Below are 17139 nucleotides of genomic sequence, written 5' to 3'. Positions count from 1 at the left end.
AAATTTGAGGTTGGCATCAACTTAAACATGATAGAGAAGTTAGGCTCTGGTTGCAAGTTTTACTTCAAATCATTTGAAGATGAATAATTCCAACAAACAGCAAGATGTAAGTAATTGTAAAAGAAAATACAATGGAAAACTCTAAGAACAACCGCTGCTTCAAATATTTGGAAGATTAATATCAAAGTCCACCACAATGAAGCAGTTTTCCTCATATCTGGTCATGGGCTTACATGGTCTGAATTGACCATATAGTCCATATATCCAACATGCTTTCAGTGATCCATGTGCTTGCACATAAACAACCAAAGAACTAAACACTTACTGCTATACCAAGTGCTGTACTTGTGGAGAAGAGGCAAAGGAAGGTTCCAAAAAGTACCAAGGCAAGGAAAGCATTGAAATTGCTGAGATCAAGCTTTTGAACTGCAGTAAGTTCAACAGAGGTTGCATCATTGACTACTCCCTCCTCAAACACAAGACTATAAAGCAAGGGTGTCTTGTCTTGACTGAGAACCTTTGCCACAGCAAAGACAGATATCAGTAACATATCATATAATTGCCTTGGTCATATAAGGACAGTTTGACCAGTAGGACCTATTAAGTAACAATCTATCAGGTTCAATACTTACACAGATTGGGAATTTGAGAAAGTTAACTAGGTTGGACCTAGGAATTAACATGTTCAGACACTCATTAATGCTTGAAAAGAAATACTTGCTTCAATCTACTATTATAAAGTAATATAAGTAAAATCAGCATAACACCGTTTCTGAAATCTAAGATTTTATGTGATCTAACAACCGTAGAGGCAAGAGATGATACCTGACTGACAAGCAATCGCCTTGTGACAATGAAATAATATCAAAAGTCCCTAGGGAAGCAATTAGAACATCAGCAATCTATTATAACGCGATAATTTGTTGGGAAGAGATGCAAAAACAAACAATCATTCGAACCCACAACAAAAACACACATGGAAAAGAGAAGTATTAGAGAACAACAGAAGGAAAAATATAATCCACCAAAACCGGCCCTTTAATCTTAAAAGCACAAAGCAGATCAGGGGGTTTATGCAACCATATCAATCATGTATATGAAAAGCATGCAGAAAGCACTCTGCAAGTAGTGAGATTTGCAAGATCTACAGTACAGCAAAAGAATTTCCATAGCAACATGATTGGCATTGAAAAATTCATTGAACACAATGGTAATCGAGACCCCAATGATAGTTGTCAGTGTCTACGCAATTCAAGGTGTTGGAAGGGGCCTGGGTACATACCAATGTCTCAACTCTACGGACCCAATATCTACACAGACTCTGGGCATAAAGTGACAGATATCAAATATAATCATTCCTTACAAATTATCCAACACACTGCTAGTGATAGTAATCTTCTACAGATTCCCACTAGAATGGATGCCACATAAGCTAATAATTCACAAGCTCTTTAGGCAGTATCTAGTTCACCCTAAATAAAGGAAGAAAGTCCTTTACATGTCTAGCATCCTCACGTTGAGCATTAAACACAAATTACTGCATATGAAATCACTAATACACCAGAACCCAATTAATACATGGGAACAAACACTCCATCCGTGAAGGGATTCTGTTCAATTTGGGATATCTCCAGATTCTGAAATAGCCCAGAATCATTTATGCTTGCAAAGAAATATTTGCTTCATTCCACTATTCTAGAGGAATATAAGTAAAATCAGTATAACACCGATTCTAAAATCTAAGATTTCAGGTGATCTAACAACACTAGAGGCAAGAGATCATACCTGACTGAGAAAGGAGGGAACTCTGCTAATTATGAGACATTGAGAGCTTCGATCAAACAAGGAGAGAAGCAGACAGCAAGAAATTCATCCGTTCAGGAAGATTAGGAGAGCAAAAGAAGCCATCCAGAGAGAGAGAGAGAGAGAGAGAGAGAGAGAGAGAGTGCCTGAGCTTGATCCGGAGAGAGAGAAGAAGCTGATGTTAGAAAAAATAAAAACTGGTGTAATCAGGAGCACGAGATAACAGTATGACAGCTGAAGCTTCTAGGCACGTTACTATGTCGCTGTCTTTAAGACGTAATTCGCCCCTCACGTAAGGTGCTATGAGGTATCAGCGAACCGTCTCCCAGGATACAAAGAAGCCCAAACTCAAGGTTGTTTCCCGAGTTTTGCAAAGCACAGACAAAACTCAGAACAGAGAAAACTTCGGATTTTCTTCTCTTCTGCTGTTGAGAAGCTAGAGAGGATTTATAGACATTGAGGTGCCTCTACTAAACAGTTCATGACTCTGTTCGTATGGGTACACCTCCCTGTAGGGACACAAATGCCAACGTTCAGATCTGAGCCGTTGGATCGTTCGGCCGCACGATCTAACGGTCCAGATTGAACCATCAAGATGACATTTATGGATCTACTTCCATAAGTGCTAAGTGCGTGCGCCAAAAACGCCTAAACAACCCACTGCCCACGCCGCGCGTGCGCGCTCGGACGGTACACCGTCCTCGCTCGTACACTGCACACGCATTGGCATGTCTTTTGATATTAAATCAAAGTTAATAGGCAGTACCTATTAATTAACTTGGATTCCGACATCTCGGTTTCCAATGTGGGACTATATAACACACTTTCCTAAAATAAACAAAGGAAAGTTTCCGCACTTATAAATCCAATTTTAAATGAAACGTTTATTATTTTATTATATTAAAAATAATACAACAGCTGATGATCCCAAGCGAGAAAGAGGAAGAGGGAGAAGTCGAGAGTTGAGGGTTGAGAGTCGAACGACGATTTTGGTCGGTAAGTTAAGTTTCCATTTTTATTTGAAATGTATAAAATATCTTACCTGGGAAAAATATAACACTTGCAACCAAACATCTCAATTTGAATTAAATTTCACTTCACATCAAAGTATTTGCACTTCCTTTGCAAACAAACAAACTCTACACGGAAAATGCCGGAGATCAGGACTAATGCTAAGGCCCACCATTGGAGCGGGCAGTAAGGCCCATGAGCCTGATAACATATGCCTAACAGCAAGCTGAATACTTGTCCACAAGAGACACTTGTAAATTTGTCATCCAGAAATCAGGATCATCATTGTGCCATTTCTAATAGACTAGCCTGTTTAGGATCCCGCTCCTCTCTTTGAAGCGTGCCAGCCAAATGAGGCATCCAACAGCAGGGATTCTGTGCACACATCACCGTTTGCAAGCTGAGATGTGTGAACGATGCACCAGCCTTCTTCAATGTATCTCTATGCTTTCCTCATAGAATTACGGTGCCTTTGCCTTTCGGTTCATTGCAATGAACCATACCTGAGAGAAGAGAAATGCCATGGCACATTGCTGCCTGCTGGTTAGATGCCACCAGTTGATGACACAAGCCTTTACAACTGGCCAAACCTGTTAGGTTTTTTATTAAAAATCTATATTAAGTTTCAAAATTAGTGTTTTGCATTTCTTTTATTTAATTATTTTGTTAGTGTGTGGGACCCATGAGGTGAGGGTGGTAATGAGGCACCATGAGTAAAGGAGGCCCTTCATGACCTTGGTTATGAGGCTCTTCATGATATTGGTCATGGGTCTTAATGGTCTTGGTCATGGTGGTGTGGTGGGGTTACTTGAAGGGTAGAAGTTACTTCAATTTTAACTCTTGACCATCAATTCTCATTTCAACTTCATGACCATTCATGGCCATTACCATGAGTGGGGTTGAGGTTATTGAATGGATTAAATCCAATTCATTGCCTTAAGAATCCTAAGGGGTGTAAGGTGAGGTTTGGGCCTATATAAACCCAACTTTTCCTTGCATGTGGTGTGCAATTGTGGTGTGCAATTGAGACACTCCTCACTCACATTGTTTGTTTTACAAAGTTCACTTCTTTCTTGAGTTGTGTAAGTGTTGTGCTCTAGCTTTTGGCTCCTTGAAGGGACTAGAAGAACTACCTCATCTTCTAGTTGGAGGTTGCTTTATCTTGGAGGTGGTGGTGCGAAGAACCCTTGGTAGTAGGGTGCATCAATTATCTTAAAGACAGCATCAAGGTGTGACTCAACCTCATCGATCTGTGGTTCGTTCAGTTGCAACTACAAGCTCTTCGGATTTGCTAAAGATCTTCATCTCTCAATTGTATTGCAATTTCATTTTTGTATGTTTGAAGAATTTGTAATACAATTACCCCAACAAGTTTAAGGTAATTGATTTCTGAAAGATCCAATGGCAAGTCTTGGAGACGGCGACTTCAACAAAGATGGAGACAACAACATTGAGGTTGTTGATGGAATTAACACCGGAGGAGATCCTTCAAACAATACCGTTGAAGGCAACGTCAACAAACAAGGTGATGACACATTCATTGCCATAGATGGTATGAAATATCCATTCCTTGCTACTCATGATTCAATTCCCACTAATGTAATTCCAACAGTGGCAGATCTTATCCCAAATTTGGGTAAGATGAGGTTGTCTCTGAGTTTGACAAAGTCGAACAGTTTGGAGGTCAAAACTTCAAACGGTGGAGGCAAATGTTGTTGTTTGCCTTAGCCCAAATTGGGGTGGCTTTTGCCTTGACTAAACCCATGCCAGAAAAAAGTAATGATCCTATTAAGGAGGGAAAAAGGGTGACTTGGATTCAAGCGGACTACCAATGCAAGAATCGAATTTTGAATGCATTATCTAATGACTTATACCATGTGTATAGTTCATTAGAATATGCCTATTCGATTTGGGATGCTTTGGTTAAAAAGTATTCTCTTAAAGATGCTGGTTCAAAGAAATACTTGGTGGCTAAGCTTTCTAAATTTTACTATGAAAGATAGTGACACAATATCAACCCAAATTGATTTATTTCAAATTGTGGTTGGAAAGTTAGCAAAAGAGAAAATGGTCTTACCTGAAGAATTTGTGACCGGTGCCTTGATTGAGAAACTTCCACCTTCATGGAATGCTTTCAAGATGTCTATGAAACATAAGAAGACAGGATTGACCTTAGACCAATTGGTTGTAAGGATCAAGATTGAAGAAAGGAACCGGTTCAAAGACAAAGGTGAAAAAGATCTTGGAGAAAATCGCTTAAAAGCGAATTTGGTGGAAACCAATAAGCAAAACAAGAAGAGGAAAAGTCATCAAGACTATGATGAGTCTTCTAAGAAGAAGAAATTGGCTTGTGTGGCCATTTCAAGAAAGATTGTAGGTTCAAGAAGAAAAAAACTAATAAGGTGAACCTAGTTGAAGATTATGTGTTTGTAGCTATGATCACAGAAGCCAACCTAGTTGAAAAACCAAAGGATTGGGTGTTGGATAGCGGTGCTACAAGACACATCTGTGGTGATCTCAAGATGTTTTCCTCTTATTCCATGGGCTCAAATGATGAAAAGGTATTTATGAGAAATTTCCAAAGTGCCCCTGTTATGGGAAAAGGTAAGGTGACTTTGAAACTCACTTTAGGGAAGACTATTGTTCTCACCAATGTCCTTCATGTGCCGGATATTAGGCGAAATTTAATTTCAATTCCTTTGTTTAATAAAGTAGGAATGAAGTTGGCTTTTGAAAGTGATAAGGCAATTATCACAAAAAACAATGTATTTGTGGGAAAGGGATACCTTAGTGAGGGTTTGTTTGTTCTTAGTATTTCAAATGTTGTAATTGAAAAGTCTAGCTATTATTCTGTTTACTTTGTTGTTTTGTTTAATTCTTTTGATTTGTGACATGGTAGGTTAGGTCATAGTAGTGTAAAATATATCACCAAACTATGCAAGTTAGGGATGATCACCGAAAAGGTGGAATCTCCCAAGGACAAGTGTAAAACTTGTGTGGAGGCTAAGTTAACCAAAATGCCTCACAAGACTATGGATAGAAAGAGTGATCTCTTGGAATTATCCATAGTGACTTAAGTGACTATAAGTCATATGAGTCAAGGGGAGGAAACAATTATGTTATCACCTTCATAGATGATTATTCTAGATATACCATGATTTATTTGCTCAAATCAAAGGATGAGGCCGGAAAGGCATTTATATCTTACAAAACAGAAGTTGAAAATCAACTTAGCAAGAAGATTAAAAGACTTAGAACCGATAGAAGGACTGAGTATTTTAATCTTGATAAGTTTTGTGAGGAAAATGGAATTATCCATGAAACTACCGCTCCTTACCAACCGGAATCAAATGGGGTAGCGGAAAGGAAAAACAGATCTCTTAAAGAGATGATGAACTCCATGTTGTTGAGTTCTAATGTACCACTTGATATGTGAGGGAAGCCATGTTGACATCTTGTTATCTTTAAAAAAGAATAAGGTGTACAATGGTAAAAGGAAGCATATACGCCTTAGACACAATCTTGTGCGACAGTACATAGATGAAGGAATGATAGCTATCGATTATGTGAAGTCAGAAAGGAATCAAACTGACATGTTCACAAAGGCTATGTCTATCAAAAACTTGTGTATTGCATCTACAGGAATGGGGTTAATGCCTAATCCTCGGGTCACATGATGGATACCCTACCTATGTGAAGAGGCTAAATACCTGAATTAGGTTCAAGGGGTACAAACGAAGTCATGGGAAGACCGGTTCAGTACTACTATTTATAATTATTCCATTCTAGGGTGTAGATGAAGGTAATAGTACTACCACAAGAGTAAGGTTGAGCGAAGCTCTTAATTAGTCTAATCCCAAGGAATGTGGGGGTGTGTTAGTTGTGGTGCACATCAGAGACTAACCTAAGTGGATGTAGGTGGTTTGGCCGCTGCCAATGAGAACTTATAGGCGAGTTCTTTAAACATTCATGAATCCAGGATAAGGGACATGGCCGGTTCAAAAGTCCAATATGTAGTGTAAAAGGTAGCTCCAAAAGTCGACCTTTGGGACATGGATGATGGGGCGGTCAGCTACACTAATGAGGAAAGGTTCAAGGAGTCTGACTCTACCCGTACTCTGTAGCGCGACTCATTAGACCTAGTGTAGGTTCAAGCCCGAAAGACACCTACAACGATGTGTCCTTTAGTGTCTAATAAAGTCACAACACAAGTCCTTTTTTTGCAATTTTGAAACTTGTGGGGGATTGTTAGGTTTTTTATTAAAAATCTATATTAAGTTTCAAAATTAGTGTTTTGCATTTCTTTTATTTAATTATTTTGTTAGTGTGTGGGACCCATGAGGTGAGGGTGGTAATGAGGCACCATGAGTAAAGGAGGCCCTTCATGACCTTGGTTATGAGGCTCTTCATGATATTGGTCATGGGTCTTAATGGTCTTGGTCATGGTGGTGTGGTGGGGTTACTTGAAAGGTGGAAGTTACTTCAATTTTAACTATTGACCATCAATTCTCATTTCAACTTCACGACCATTCATGGCCATTACCATGAGTGGGGTTGAGGTTATTGAATGGATTAAATCCAATTCATTGCCTTAAGAATCCTAAGGGGTGTAAGGTGAGGTTTGGGCCTATATAAACCCAACTTTTCCTTGCATGTGGTGTGCAATTGTGGTGTGCAATTGAGACACTCCTCACTCACATTGTTTGTTTTACAAAGTTCACTTCTTTCTTGAGTTGTGTAAGTGTTGTGCTCTAGCTTTTGGCTCCTTGAAGGGACTAGAAGAACTACCTCATCTTCTAGTTGGAGGTTGCTTTATCTTGGAGGTGGTGGTGCAAAGAACCCTTGGTAGTAGGGTGCATCAATTACCTTAAAGACAGCATCAAGGTGTGACTCAACCTCATCGATCGGTGGTTCGTTCAGTTGCAACTACAAGCTCTTCGGATTGCTAAAGATCTTCATCTCTCAATTGTATTGCAATTTCATTTTTGTATGTTTGAAGAATTTGTAATACAATTACCCCATCAAAACCACTTGTCCACAAGACTGACACTCATAAATTTGTTGTCCAAAACCAGTTCTATGTCATCTCCAAGTGATAGTCAATCTCTTAGGCTACTTCTATCAACATAGAGATTGTGCATTTTACCACCTGTTATCAAACATGTCCTAGCTTGTCAGTTTAAACAAAAAAAATAATAATAATAAATAAATAAATCACAGCTTGGCTCAAAAACCTGAGAGCTAGTAGAAACTATTCAATGAACCAAAATGATCATATCAGCAAAAAAGTTGGGATTTGAGTGTATATATCTAGTGCAGGTCCTGTAATTATATGGAAAATTTATCATGAATTGACAAAACCATAGCTCTCTTTAGCATGCAAACGGCATTTTCATCATCACTACAACAAGTCTTATCCTTTACAAAATCCAACTAAATAGGGTTGGTTACATGGATCCTTTCAAAGCAAAGCCGTTGCCACTACCACCAAGAAAAGAAATGAGACATATAAATCTACGTTCACAATTACACAAGGCATAAAGGATAGATGATTGAAGACTTCCATTTCGTTGCAGAGATTATATCCAGGCAATCTGCAACAAGAACAGTCCAAGCCATTACAAAGATATCCAGCTTCAATAGGCCAAGTTTTACATCAAAGACGCTATTGTATATGAGTCTCCAAGCGGCTTCCAGCAGCTTGCAAGGGTACACTATAGCACAGAAGACCATGTTGGATCAGCAACTAAGTTTGTTAATAGCAGGCTGCACCGAGAGAGGGTGGGAACCCGAAGAAAATTCACAGTTTCCAGCAGCAGGAGAAAGATGACAATGCATAAAGGGGCAAGGAAAGAGGAGCACTTACACAAATCACCAGCCACACAAGCTCTTCACAAACATAAACTCAATGCAATTCTATTCTATCTGGTTACCAATGAGGAATTACATCATACATAATGAAAATTAAAAATTTTCTAAAATAAGACCAACTCTCTAGAACTTTAGTTCAAATAAGGAAACTTAAAAAAAAAAAAAAAAAGGGAAACCAATATCCTACATAATTAATTTCTAAAATAAAACAAATATATTGTTTCCCTAAACAACGTAATTCCTTCCTAAATTCTACTAGACCCATGACTCAAATTGGACCTGGTTCATCTCTATCTGGAAAGCAAGCAACATTTGGGTCGATCCAATGCAGCATATCTGCATTACTCATTCAATCCAATTTTTGGCCCATCCTGCTGGCTGGGTTGATCCAGAGCCATAACCTTCTTTCTTAGTTCCATCTTCATATCTTCAATTCTGTCTATCAGAATCTCAACATAATTGCAGCAAGCTCCTTCATACGTAGCCCTACACTCACTCATTGGAAGATCAAGTGCAGTTTTGATTTGCACATTTTCTATAAAATTTGATGTTGTGCCATATCTCCCAGTTATGCCATATCTCCCGATTCCTTCATCGAACCGAACTGGGGTTTTCAGCAGTTTCTCCATTCCAAATTAGATTTGTGGGTTATTTACAACTAAAAATATAGTCTCACATCACTTGCATCTTTTAACATGTGATTTCATGAAATAAAGAGCATAGACATACCCTGCCCAATGGCAAAGCCTTTCATCTAATATTACCCCCCACTAAAAGAAAGGGACCTGTTCTCTTCTGAGCTGCATATATTTTATAACTACAGACTAACATTTTTCAGTGACTCATTCATCTGATTCATGGACACAAATATTAAGGGGATAGAGAAGGGAGATGATAATGGTCTCAGCCATCATAATATCTGATGAGCACATTTATGTGTGAAATCTTAGGGCATAAAGCATGCATTTTATACACTTAGAGTGGAGTTACCTTGGGTTTTGTGTTGTTTTTGCAGATTTTAGGACTTTTCAAGATTTAAGCAAATATTTGGAGTTTTGGGCTTGTATCGTGCTATTTTACACGTCAAGAAGTCCATTCAAATTCTCAAATGCGAAAATGGGCCTGATCTGGAGCATGATGGGCTAGAGATGTGTGATTATGGGCCAACTCCGAAATATTGAAGAGATAAAGACGGCAAATTTGATCTACGGCTGAGATTTTAAATCAAATCTACAGAGATATTATTGAGAGAGTCCAAATGGATAAGAGTCCTTGCATACCTCAATGTCTTATCTCTTATCTTGGATTTAATTAAAGAAAGAAAAAGAGGAAAAAGAATTATATTCAAAAAGAAAAAGAGGAAAAATCCCGTTTTTGAATGCCTCTGTCCAGTTTCGATCAAACCCTTCATCGAACGGTCATCCGATGTCCGATCGTGCTGATTTTTGGAGGAGAACTTCAAGACTACTTAAACCTCAAATCCAACGGTGGGATTATGCATCTGATCTCTCTAAGTCGGCGCGATTACTACGTCAAAACCCTAATTGGTTGAGTCAGATAGAAACCCTGAGTTTTATTCAAATTCAGCCGTGCTTCATATCTCATGTAAACTCTATAAAAGGAGATCATATTCCATCAAAGAAAAACATGTTCTAGAGCTTAGTAGAAGCATTCTTTCTTCTCTCTTTAGTTTATTAAGGTTTTCTCTAGTTTTCTTTGCTTGCATTAGTGATATTTAAATTTCTAGATTCAATGTTTAGGTTTAATTTTTTTATGTAATGCAATTCAAGTTCAAGTTCAAGTTTCAATTTTTTTTAGATTCGTTTTTTCTCGGGTCTAGCAATTGCAGATTTAGATCATTCTAGATCTAGATCTAGTTGTTAGGGTTGGTTGAGATTCGAATCGTTTGTTCAATTCGCAAGTAAGTAACCTTCTTTATTAATCTTCTCTCCTCCCTCCATTCCCGCTTCTATCTACCCCTCCATATTCTTAATTTAGGATTTACTTTCAGCATTATTTATTGTTCTCCCTTCCCCTGGATCCTTGATCAGAGATGCCTACAGTCGTGCCTCTCTTTGGTTAAGGCTTCATTTTCCTTTAATTGCTTTGTTTATTGCTTTGTTATTTACTTTCTGCCTATTCATTCATCATCTCGGACCACATAACCGGAGCAAGCCTACAGTCGTGCCTCTGCTTCTGGTGACGGGTGGTGTTGCATCTGCATTTTAGCTATTTCCTTTTCTTTTTATTGCTTTGTTTATTGCTTTGTTATTTACTTTATGTTATTTACTTTCTGCCTATTCATTCATTATCTCGGACCACATAACCGGAGCAAGCCTACAGTCGTGCCTCTGCTTCTGGTGACGGGTGGTGTTGCATTTGCATTTTAACTATTTCCTTTTCCTTTTATTGCTTTGTTTATTTCTTTGTTTATTGCTTTGTTATTGTTCGCATTTTTTTCATGTCTTTTATTTATGCATTGATTGTGTTTAATTTATTTTTCGTTTCAATTCGATTGCATTAGATATATAGATTAGGATCATTTAGTTTAGTTAATTAGTTAACAAAAAAATTGAATCATTCCACTCTCGCATTACTATTAAGAAGTTCAAATTCTAAGTGGCATATCTTCCTGAGATCGACCCGTTAGCTACACGATACCGTGCGCTTGCGGTTACTTTTAAAATTTCACAAACAATATCCCTTCACACATTAAGATTACGATTGTTCCCAACACACATGAGAAATGAATATATTCACACATTATTGGTGTTTTGTATGATGCATACGGTTAGGCCAATCATGCCCAAGTGGAAGATGTTGACCAGTGTGAATTCTGGTTTTCCCAACATCAAAACCCAACCTGAGCCCCAACGCCACTCTAATGTTTCATCTGATCCTGCACAATCATTTTCTACTAAAACCCAGCAATGATCATTTCCAAGTGACAGTCCAATTATACTCTGAAAAGTATTTAAGTACAACAAGGTAATGCATGTCTAATGCGAAGTAATTAAAGAAACGCCAGTAAATCTATTCACCTAAACAATCAACAAATGAGAAACAACATGACAGTTGAGAGCATCCCTTCTAACCTCATTCAAAACTATCAAGCTTGCTGTACTTGAAGCCTTGGCTGCAACTTTTGGAGTCTCGTCAACAACTCATGGCATGAGATATTCACTCCTTTTGATGCATCAAGTGAAAAAGTGGGGAGTGATTCTATGATCTTGTGATTTTCATCATCCGTACAAAGACAATTCAATATAGAAGATATTAATCCCATGTCAAGAGCAACACCCTTAGTTGCCATCTGATTAAGTAAGTTGATGACTTCATCTTTATCACCCTTGGCACTAAATCCATTTAACAATGAATCATATACAATGGCATCTGGTGACAACCCACGAGCAATCATGTTGCTTGAACATATTTTTAGCCTCATCCAAGAACCCTGCCTTTGAAAACCCATTTATCAATGTGGAAAAAGTCACCAAATCAGGAGCTAAACCACTTTGAAGCATTTCCAAAAGCAATTCCTTTGCTGCTTGAAGATCCCCAATTTGAAGCGTTCCATCAATAATGGTATTAAATGAAATCACATCAGGTTCACACTTTGCGTCCCTCATTTCCTGGAGCAAGCTCCTTGCATTCTGTAGATTACCTTCCTTGCACAAAGATGCCATCAACGTGTTGTAATCAAACAAAGTTGGACATAAACCCTGACCTCTCATTTCAGAAAAGAGCCCTTTTGCAGCACCAATCATTCGCATTTTGCATAACCCATTAATCATGATACTATAGGTGAAGGAGTTTGGGGAAAATCCCAAGCCAATCATCTCTTGCCAAAGCTCCATAGCCTTACTGGCATTTTGTACCTTCAAAGACCCGCCAATTAGCAGGTTATAAGTGATCAAGTTACTGAGATTCTTCCTCTCCACCATCTTCTGATGAATCCCGATGGCCTCATCAAAACGGTGTGCATTACATAGCCCCTGTATTAGTAAGTTAAAGGTCATAATCTCTGGCTTAACATTAGGCATACATTCGACCATCTTATTGAGTAGATCCATTGCTTCATCCATCCTCCCCGTATCACAAAGCCCTCCAATTATTGTATTGCAAGTCACTACATTAGGCATTGTTCCCCTTTGTGTCATTGTGTCAAACAAATTCAATGCATCAGACACCAAGCCTTCTTTGCAAAGTCCATTAATTAAGACATTATATGATACAACGTTGGGCTTTTCACCCTTCTCTATCATGGAAGCCATCACTTCCATAGCTTTGGTAGCTCTCCCATCCTTGCATAGGCCATCAATCAAACCAGTATATGTTATGACATCTGGACCAATGCCAGATTCCATCATGGAACCTAACATTGCTGTAGCCTCTTCCCAGAGTCCCATTTTGCTAAGACTATGCACCATGCAACTATAGGTAACAACATTTGGAGAAATTCCTTTGTCCAACATCACATGCAATAGCTTCTTAGCCTCACCCACTTTTCCACTACGACAAAGGCCATTTATAGCTGTAGTATATGCAACAACATCTGCACTGAGACCTTTTTGAAGCATCTCATATAAGAAGGCCACTGCCTCATCAACTCTTCAGGCCTTAAATAAACCATTCATTAGAGTGGTATATGTAACCACACCTGGGCAACAGCTCTCTGCCTCCATTTCAACTTTCAACTCCAGAGCTTCTTCCAACTTGCTTGCCTTGCAAAGCCCATTGATAATAGTGTTATAAGAAACCACATCTGGAGACACCCCGATTCTCCCCATTTCCCGGAAGAGTTCTATCACCCAGGGGACCTCACCACTCCAGCACAGTTCCTTTAGTACGAGGTTCAACAAGTAAACGTTTATGGTGTAGCCCACCTTCAGGACTAACCCTAGGACTCCAAAGGCGAGTTTGGGCTTCCGAGGACTAACCTAGGGTTAGCCCAACTTCAGCACAGTTCCTTTAGTACGAGGTTCAACAGCCTTGCTTGATAGTTATGGGCTGCGATGGGCTGAACTGGGCTTTGCATGGCAAACACAATGTGGGCCTTGCATGAAAGTGCTGGGCTGAATTGGGCTGAACTGGGCTTTGCATGTCAAACACAATGTGGGCCTTGCATGAAAGTTATGGGCTGGGATGGGCTGAACTGGGCTTTGCATGGCAAACATAATGTGGGCCTTGCATGAAAGTGCTGGGCTGAATTGGGCTGAACTGGGCTTTGCATGTCAAACACAATGTGGGCCTTGTATGAAAGTGATGGACTGGGCTGGGCTGAACTGGGCTTTGCATGGCAAACACAATGTGGGCCTTGCATGAAAGTGATGGTCTGGGCTGGGTTGAACTGGGCTTTACATGGCAAACACAATGTGGGCCTCGCATGAAAGTACTGGGCTAGGTTGAGCTGGGCTTTGCATGTCAAACACAATGTGGGCCTTGCATGAAAGTGATGGGCTGGGCTGGGCTGAACTGGGCTTTGCTTGGCAAACACAATGTGGGCCTTGCATGAAAGTGATGGGCTGAACTGGGCTTTGCATGTCAAACACAATGTGGGCCATGCATGAAAGTGATGGGCTGAACTGGGCTTTGCATGGCAAACACAAGATGGGCTTGGCATGAAAGTGATGGGTTGGGCTGGGCTCGGTTGGGCTGAACTGGGCTTTTCATGGCAAACACAAGGTGGGCTTGCCATGAAAGTGATGGGCTGGGCTGGGCTGAACTGGGCTTTTCATGGCAAACACAACGTGGGCTTGGCATGAAAGTGATGGGCTGGGCTGTGCTGAACTGGGCTTTGCATGGCAAACACAAAGTGGGCTTGGCAGGAAAGTGATGGGTTGGGCTGGGCTGAACTAGGCTTTTCATGGAAAACACAAGGTGGGCTTGCCATGAAAGTAATGGGCTGGGCTGGACTGGGCTGAACTAGGCTATTCATGGCAAACACAAGGTAGGCTTGGCATGAAAGTGCTGGGCTGGGCTGAACTGGGCTTTGCATGGCAAACACAATGTGGGCTTGGCATGAAAAAGCTGGGCTGGGCTGAACTGGGTTTTGCATGGCAAACACAAGGTGGGCTTGGCGTGAAAGTGCTGGGCTGGGCTGAACTGGGCTTTGCATGACAACACAATGTTGGCTTTGCATGAAAGTGCTAGGCTGGGCTGAGCTTAGGTGGGCTTTGCATGGCAAACATAAGCTTGGTTTGGCATGAAAGAGATGGGCTTTCTGGGTTGGCTGAACTGGGCCTAGCTTGGCAAACATAAGCTATCATAAATACTTAAAACTTTTATCCTAAAAGAAAAAAGGCTGCAAAGGCTAACCCAGGTTGAATGGCCTGAACTAAGCCCAAGAGCGAACCCAAGCCCAGGAAAAAGAAAAACCCACTAAACAAAAAAAAATTAGATAAAAGAAGCTTGATATTATATTAGAAATAAAATAAATAAATAACACTATATACGATAATAAACGTGTCGTCCTCACTGCCACTAAACAATCTCATCACTTGTGTGACCTTAAGATCCACACCAAAACCGTCCATCTAGCTGGTCTCATCTGATCCACTCGTTTCTCTGTCATTGGTGCATTAGGTCTTCTCTATGTGGGTTGTTTACCAAGCACACATTCTTTTAGGGCCTGTTTGGTTACTTGAGTATGAAGATTTTAAAAATCTGAATATTTTATATTTATAGATTTCAAATCTACGGAGTCATGGTTCATAAAATTAAGTGTTTGGTTAGCCAAATCTTTGGAATGAAATCTATAGATTCATCATAAAAAATATTTATGAAGTCATGGTTTAAATGTTTAACACTTTTATAGTAAAGATGAAATCTCTGGATTTCACTTATCCCATAATCTACAAATTCACATTTTTAGTGTAAAAAGGTGAATCTCTAGATTTCATGAATCCAAAGATTCACACAAATAAACGGTTATTAATCTCTCACTTATGAATCTAGGGAATTGAAATTTCTGGATTCATGTAACCAAACAGGCCCTTAGTCATTCAAGCCCAACAACACGGCCACCAACAATGAACCGGCCACTTCGTTGACAATCTTTCACCCCATTTGACTATCGAACCATGTTGTCATATTTGGTTTACTTTCCACGCATGTATCTCTTTTGAGAATCTCATATAAGTCAGTCTTTAGCCTTTGCAGAAACACACTTGCACACAAACCCCATATTTCTATTGCAGGAACTTAAAAATTTTTAGGACTCACTAGCCTTCCATGGCCAGAAATTTCCCCAAACTCATCGTTCTCTTGACCATCTTCACCTTCTTCATTGTTCACAGCCAATGCAAATCTCATGGCTTCTCTAGGACTTCGTCACTGGAGTCCAATGGACACAAGCGTGCTAAAACGGGGGGGGGGGGGGGGGTTAAAGCTTAATTAGGGCTTTCGCATTCAACTTTAACTTTTCCCCCTTTTCTTTTCATTTTGACTTTTGATTATTCGAGCAGTCCATCAGCAATCTCATGCACCTGGACCAGGCCTTCCGTTCAAGCAAGCTAGCCATCCAGCCATCTAAGTTAAGATGAGCATGAAGAATTGAGTACAAGAAGACTCAAGAACATCAATAATCATCAACTCAAGCTCAAGCAAGAAGACTTAGCAAATTAGGATTTAAGTCACTTCATGTACACTCACATGTAATTGCACTCAATTATACATATATTATGTCATTAGATTGACCTAGGATATGTTAGGACAGTGTATGAGGCTTAGGATTGGCTAAAAAAACCCCCCAAAAACCCAATCAAGTCCCTGAATGTACATTATTGTGCACTCGTTGCTTCATACGGACGTCTGTCTGATCCAGACAGAAGTCCATCTGATCACAAAGAGCCAGACAGAATCCGTCTAGCTATAGCAAGCTAGATAGACTCCATCTGGTTCTAACTTAAGCCCAACGAATATTTTTTATACGGCTATTTTTTTAGACGGAGCTCCGTCTGGACTGAAAACTGGGAGAAAAGTTTATCTGTTTTCTATCCATTTGGGGTTGGGCTAAGGCACTCAAAGGCCATCTATATAAATCTAATTCACCCCTTTTGAGACTGAGAATCTTGCCAATTGATCAACTACTCCCCAAGTACTCTCAAACTCTCGAATTACAATAAATCAATTGGGCTTTATCTTTCATCCTCACTCAACCTTGAAGAACATACCAAGGTATTAAGCAAGCTTGAGGTGATTGAAGACACTAGTGGTGTATTCATTTCCATTTGAGCATACACTCTCATTCCATCACACTAGCACGAGAGGTAAAGTGTCACACCTCTTGTTAGGTAACATCCTTCTTTTGTATATTGCTTGTCTTCAATTCTAAGTCTAGGTAGATTAGAATTGGTTTTTGGTGCTCTTGCCCGTGAACAAAGATTGAAGAGGGTGCTTTTGCCCTAGGATAAACAAAGATTGTAAAGGGTGTTCTTGCTCTATTGAACATAG

General features: G+C 39.7%; 1 long non-coding RNA gene and 1 pseudogene across 1 annotated transcript; both read right to left on the bottom strand.

The window, feature by feature from the left end:
* Positions 1 to 278: 278 nt before the first annotated feature.
* LOC149028942 (uncharacterized) lies at positions 279 to 1962 on the bottom strand. Its single transcript, XR_016172303.1, has 3 exons — positions 1786 to 1962; positions 826 to 874; positions 279 to 517 (listed from the first exon to the last, which is right to left on the bottom strand). It is a non-coding gene; the product is annotated as an uncharacterized LOC149028942 (long non-coding RNA).
* A 9598-nt stretch (positions 1963 to 11560) lies between these two features.
* LOC149028941 (uncharacterized) lies at positions 11561 to 15999 on the bottom strand (annotated as a pseudogene).
* Between the last annotated feature and the right edge of the window lie 1140 nt (positions 16000 to 17139).

Source organism: Hakea prostrata, chromosome 1 (genome assembly GCF_041222555.1).
Source record: "Hakea prostrata isolate BN-2017 chromosome 1, UWA_Hpros_2, whole genome shotgun sequence".
NCBI lineage: Eukaryota > Viridiplantae > Streptophyta > Magnoliopsida > Proteales > Proteaceae > Hakea > Hakea prostrata.
This window is presented reverse-complemented; position numbering and strand designations above follow the sequence as displayed.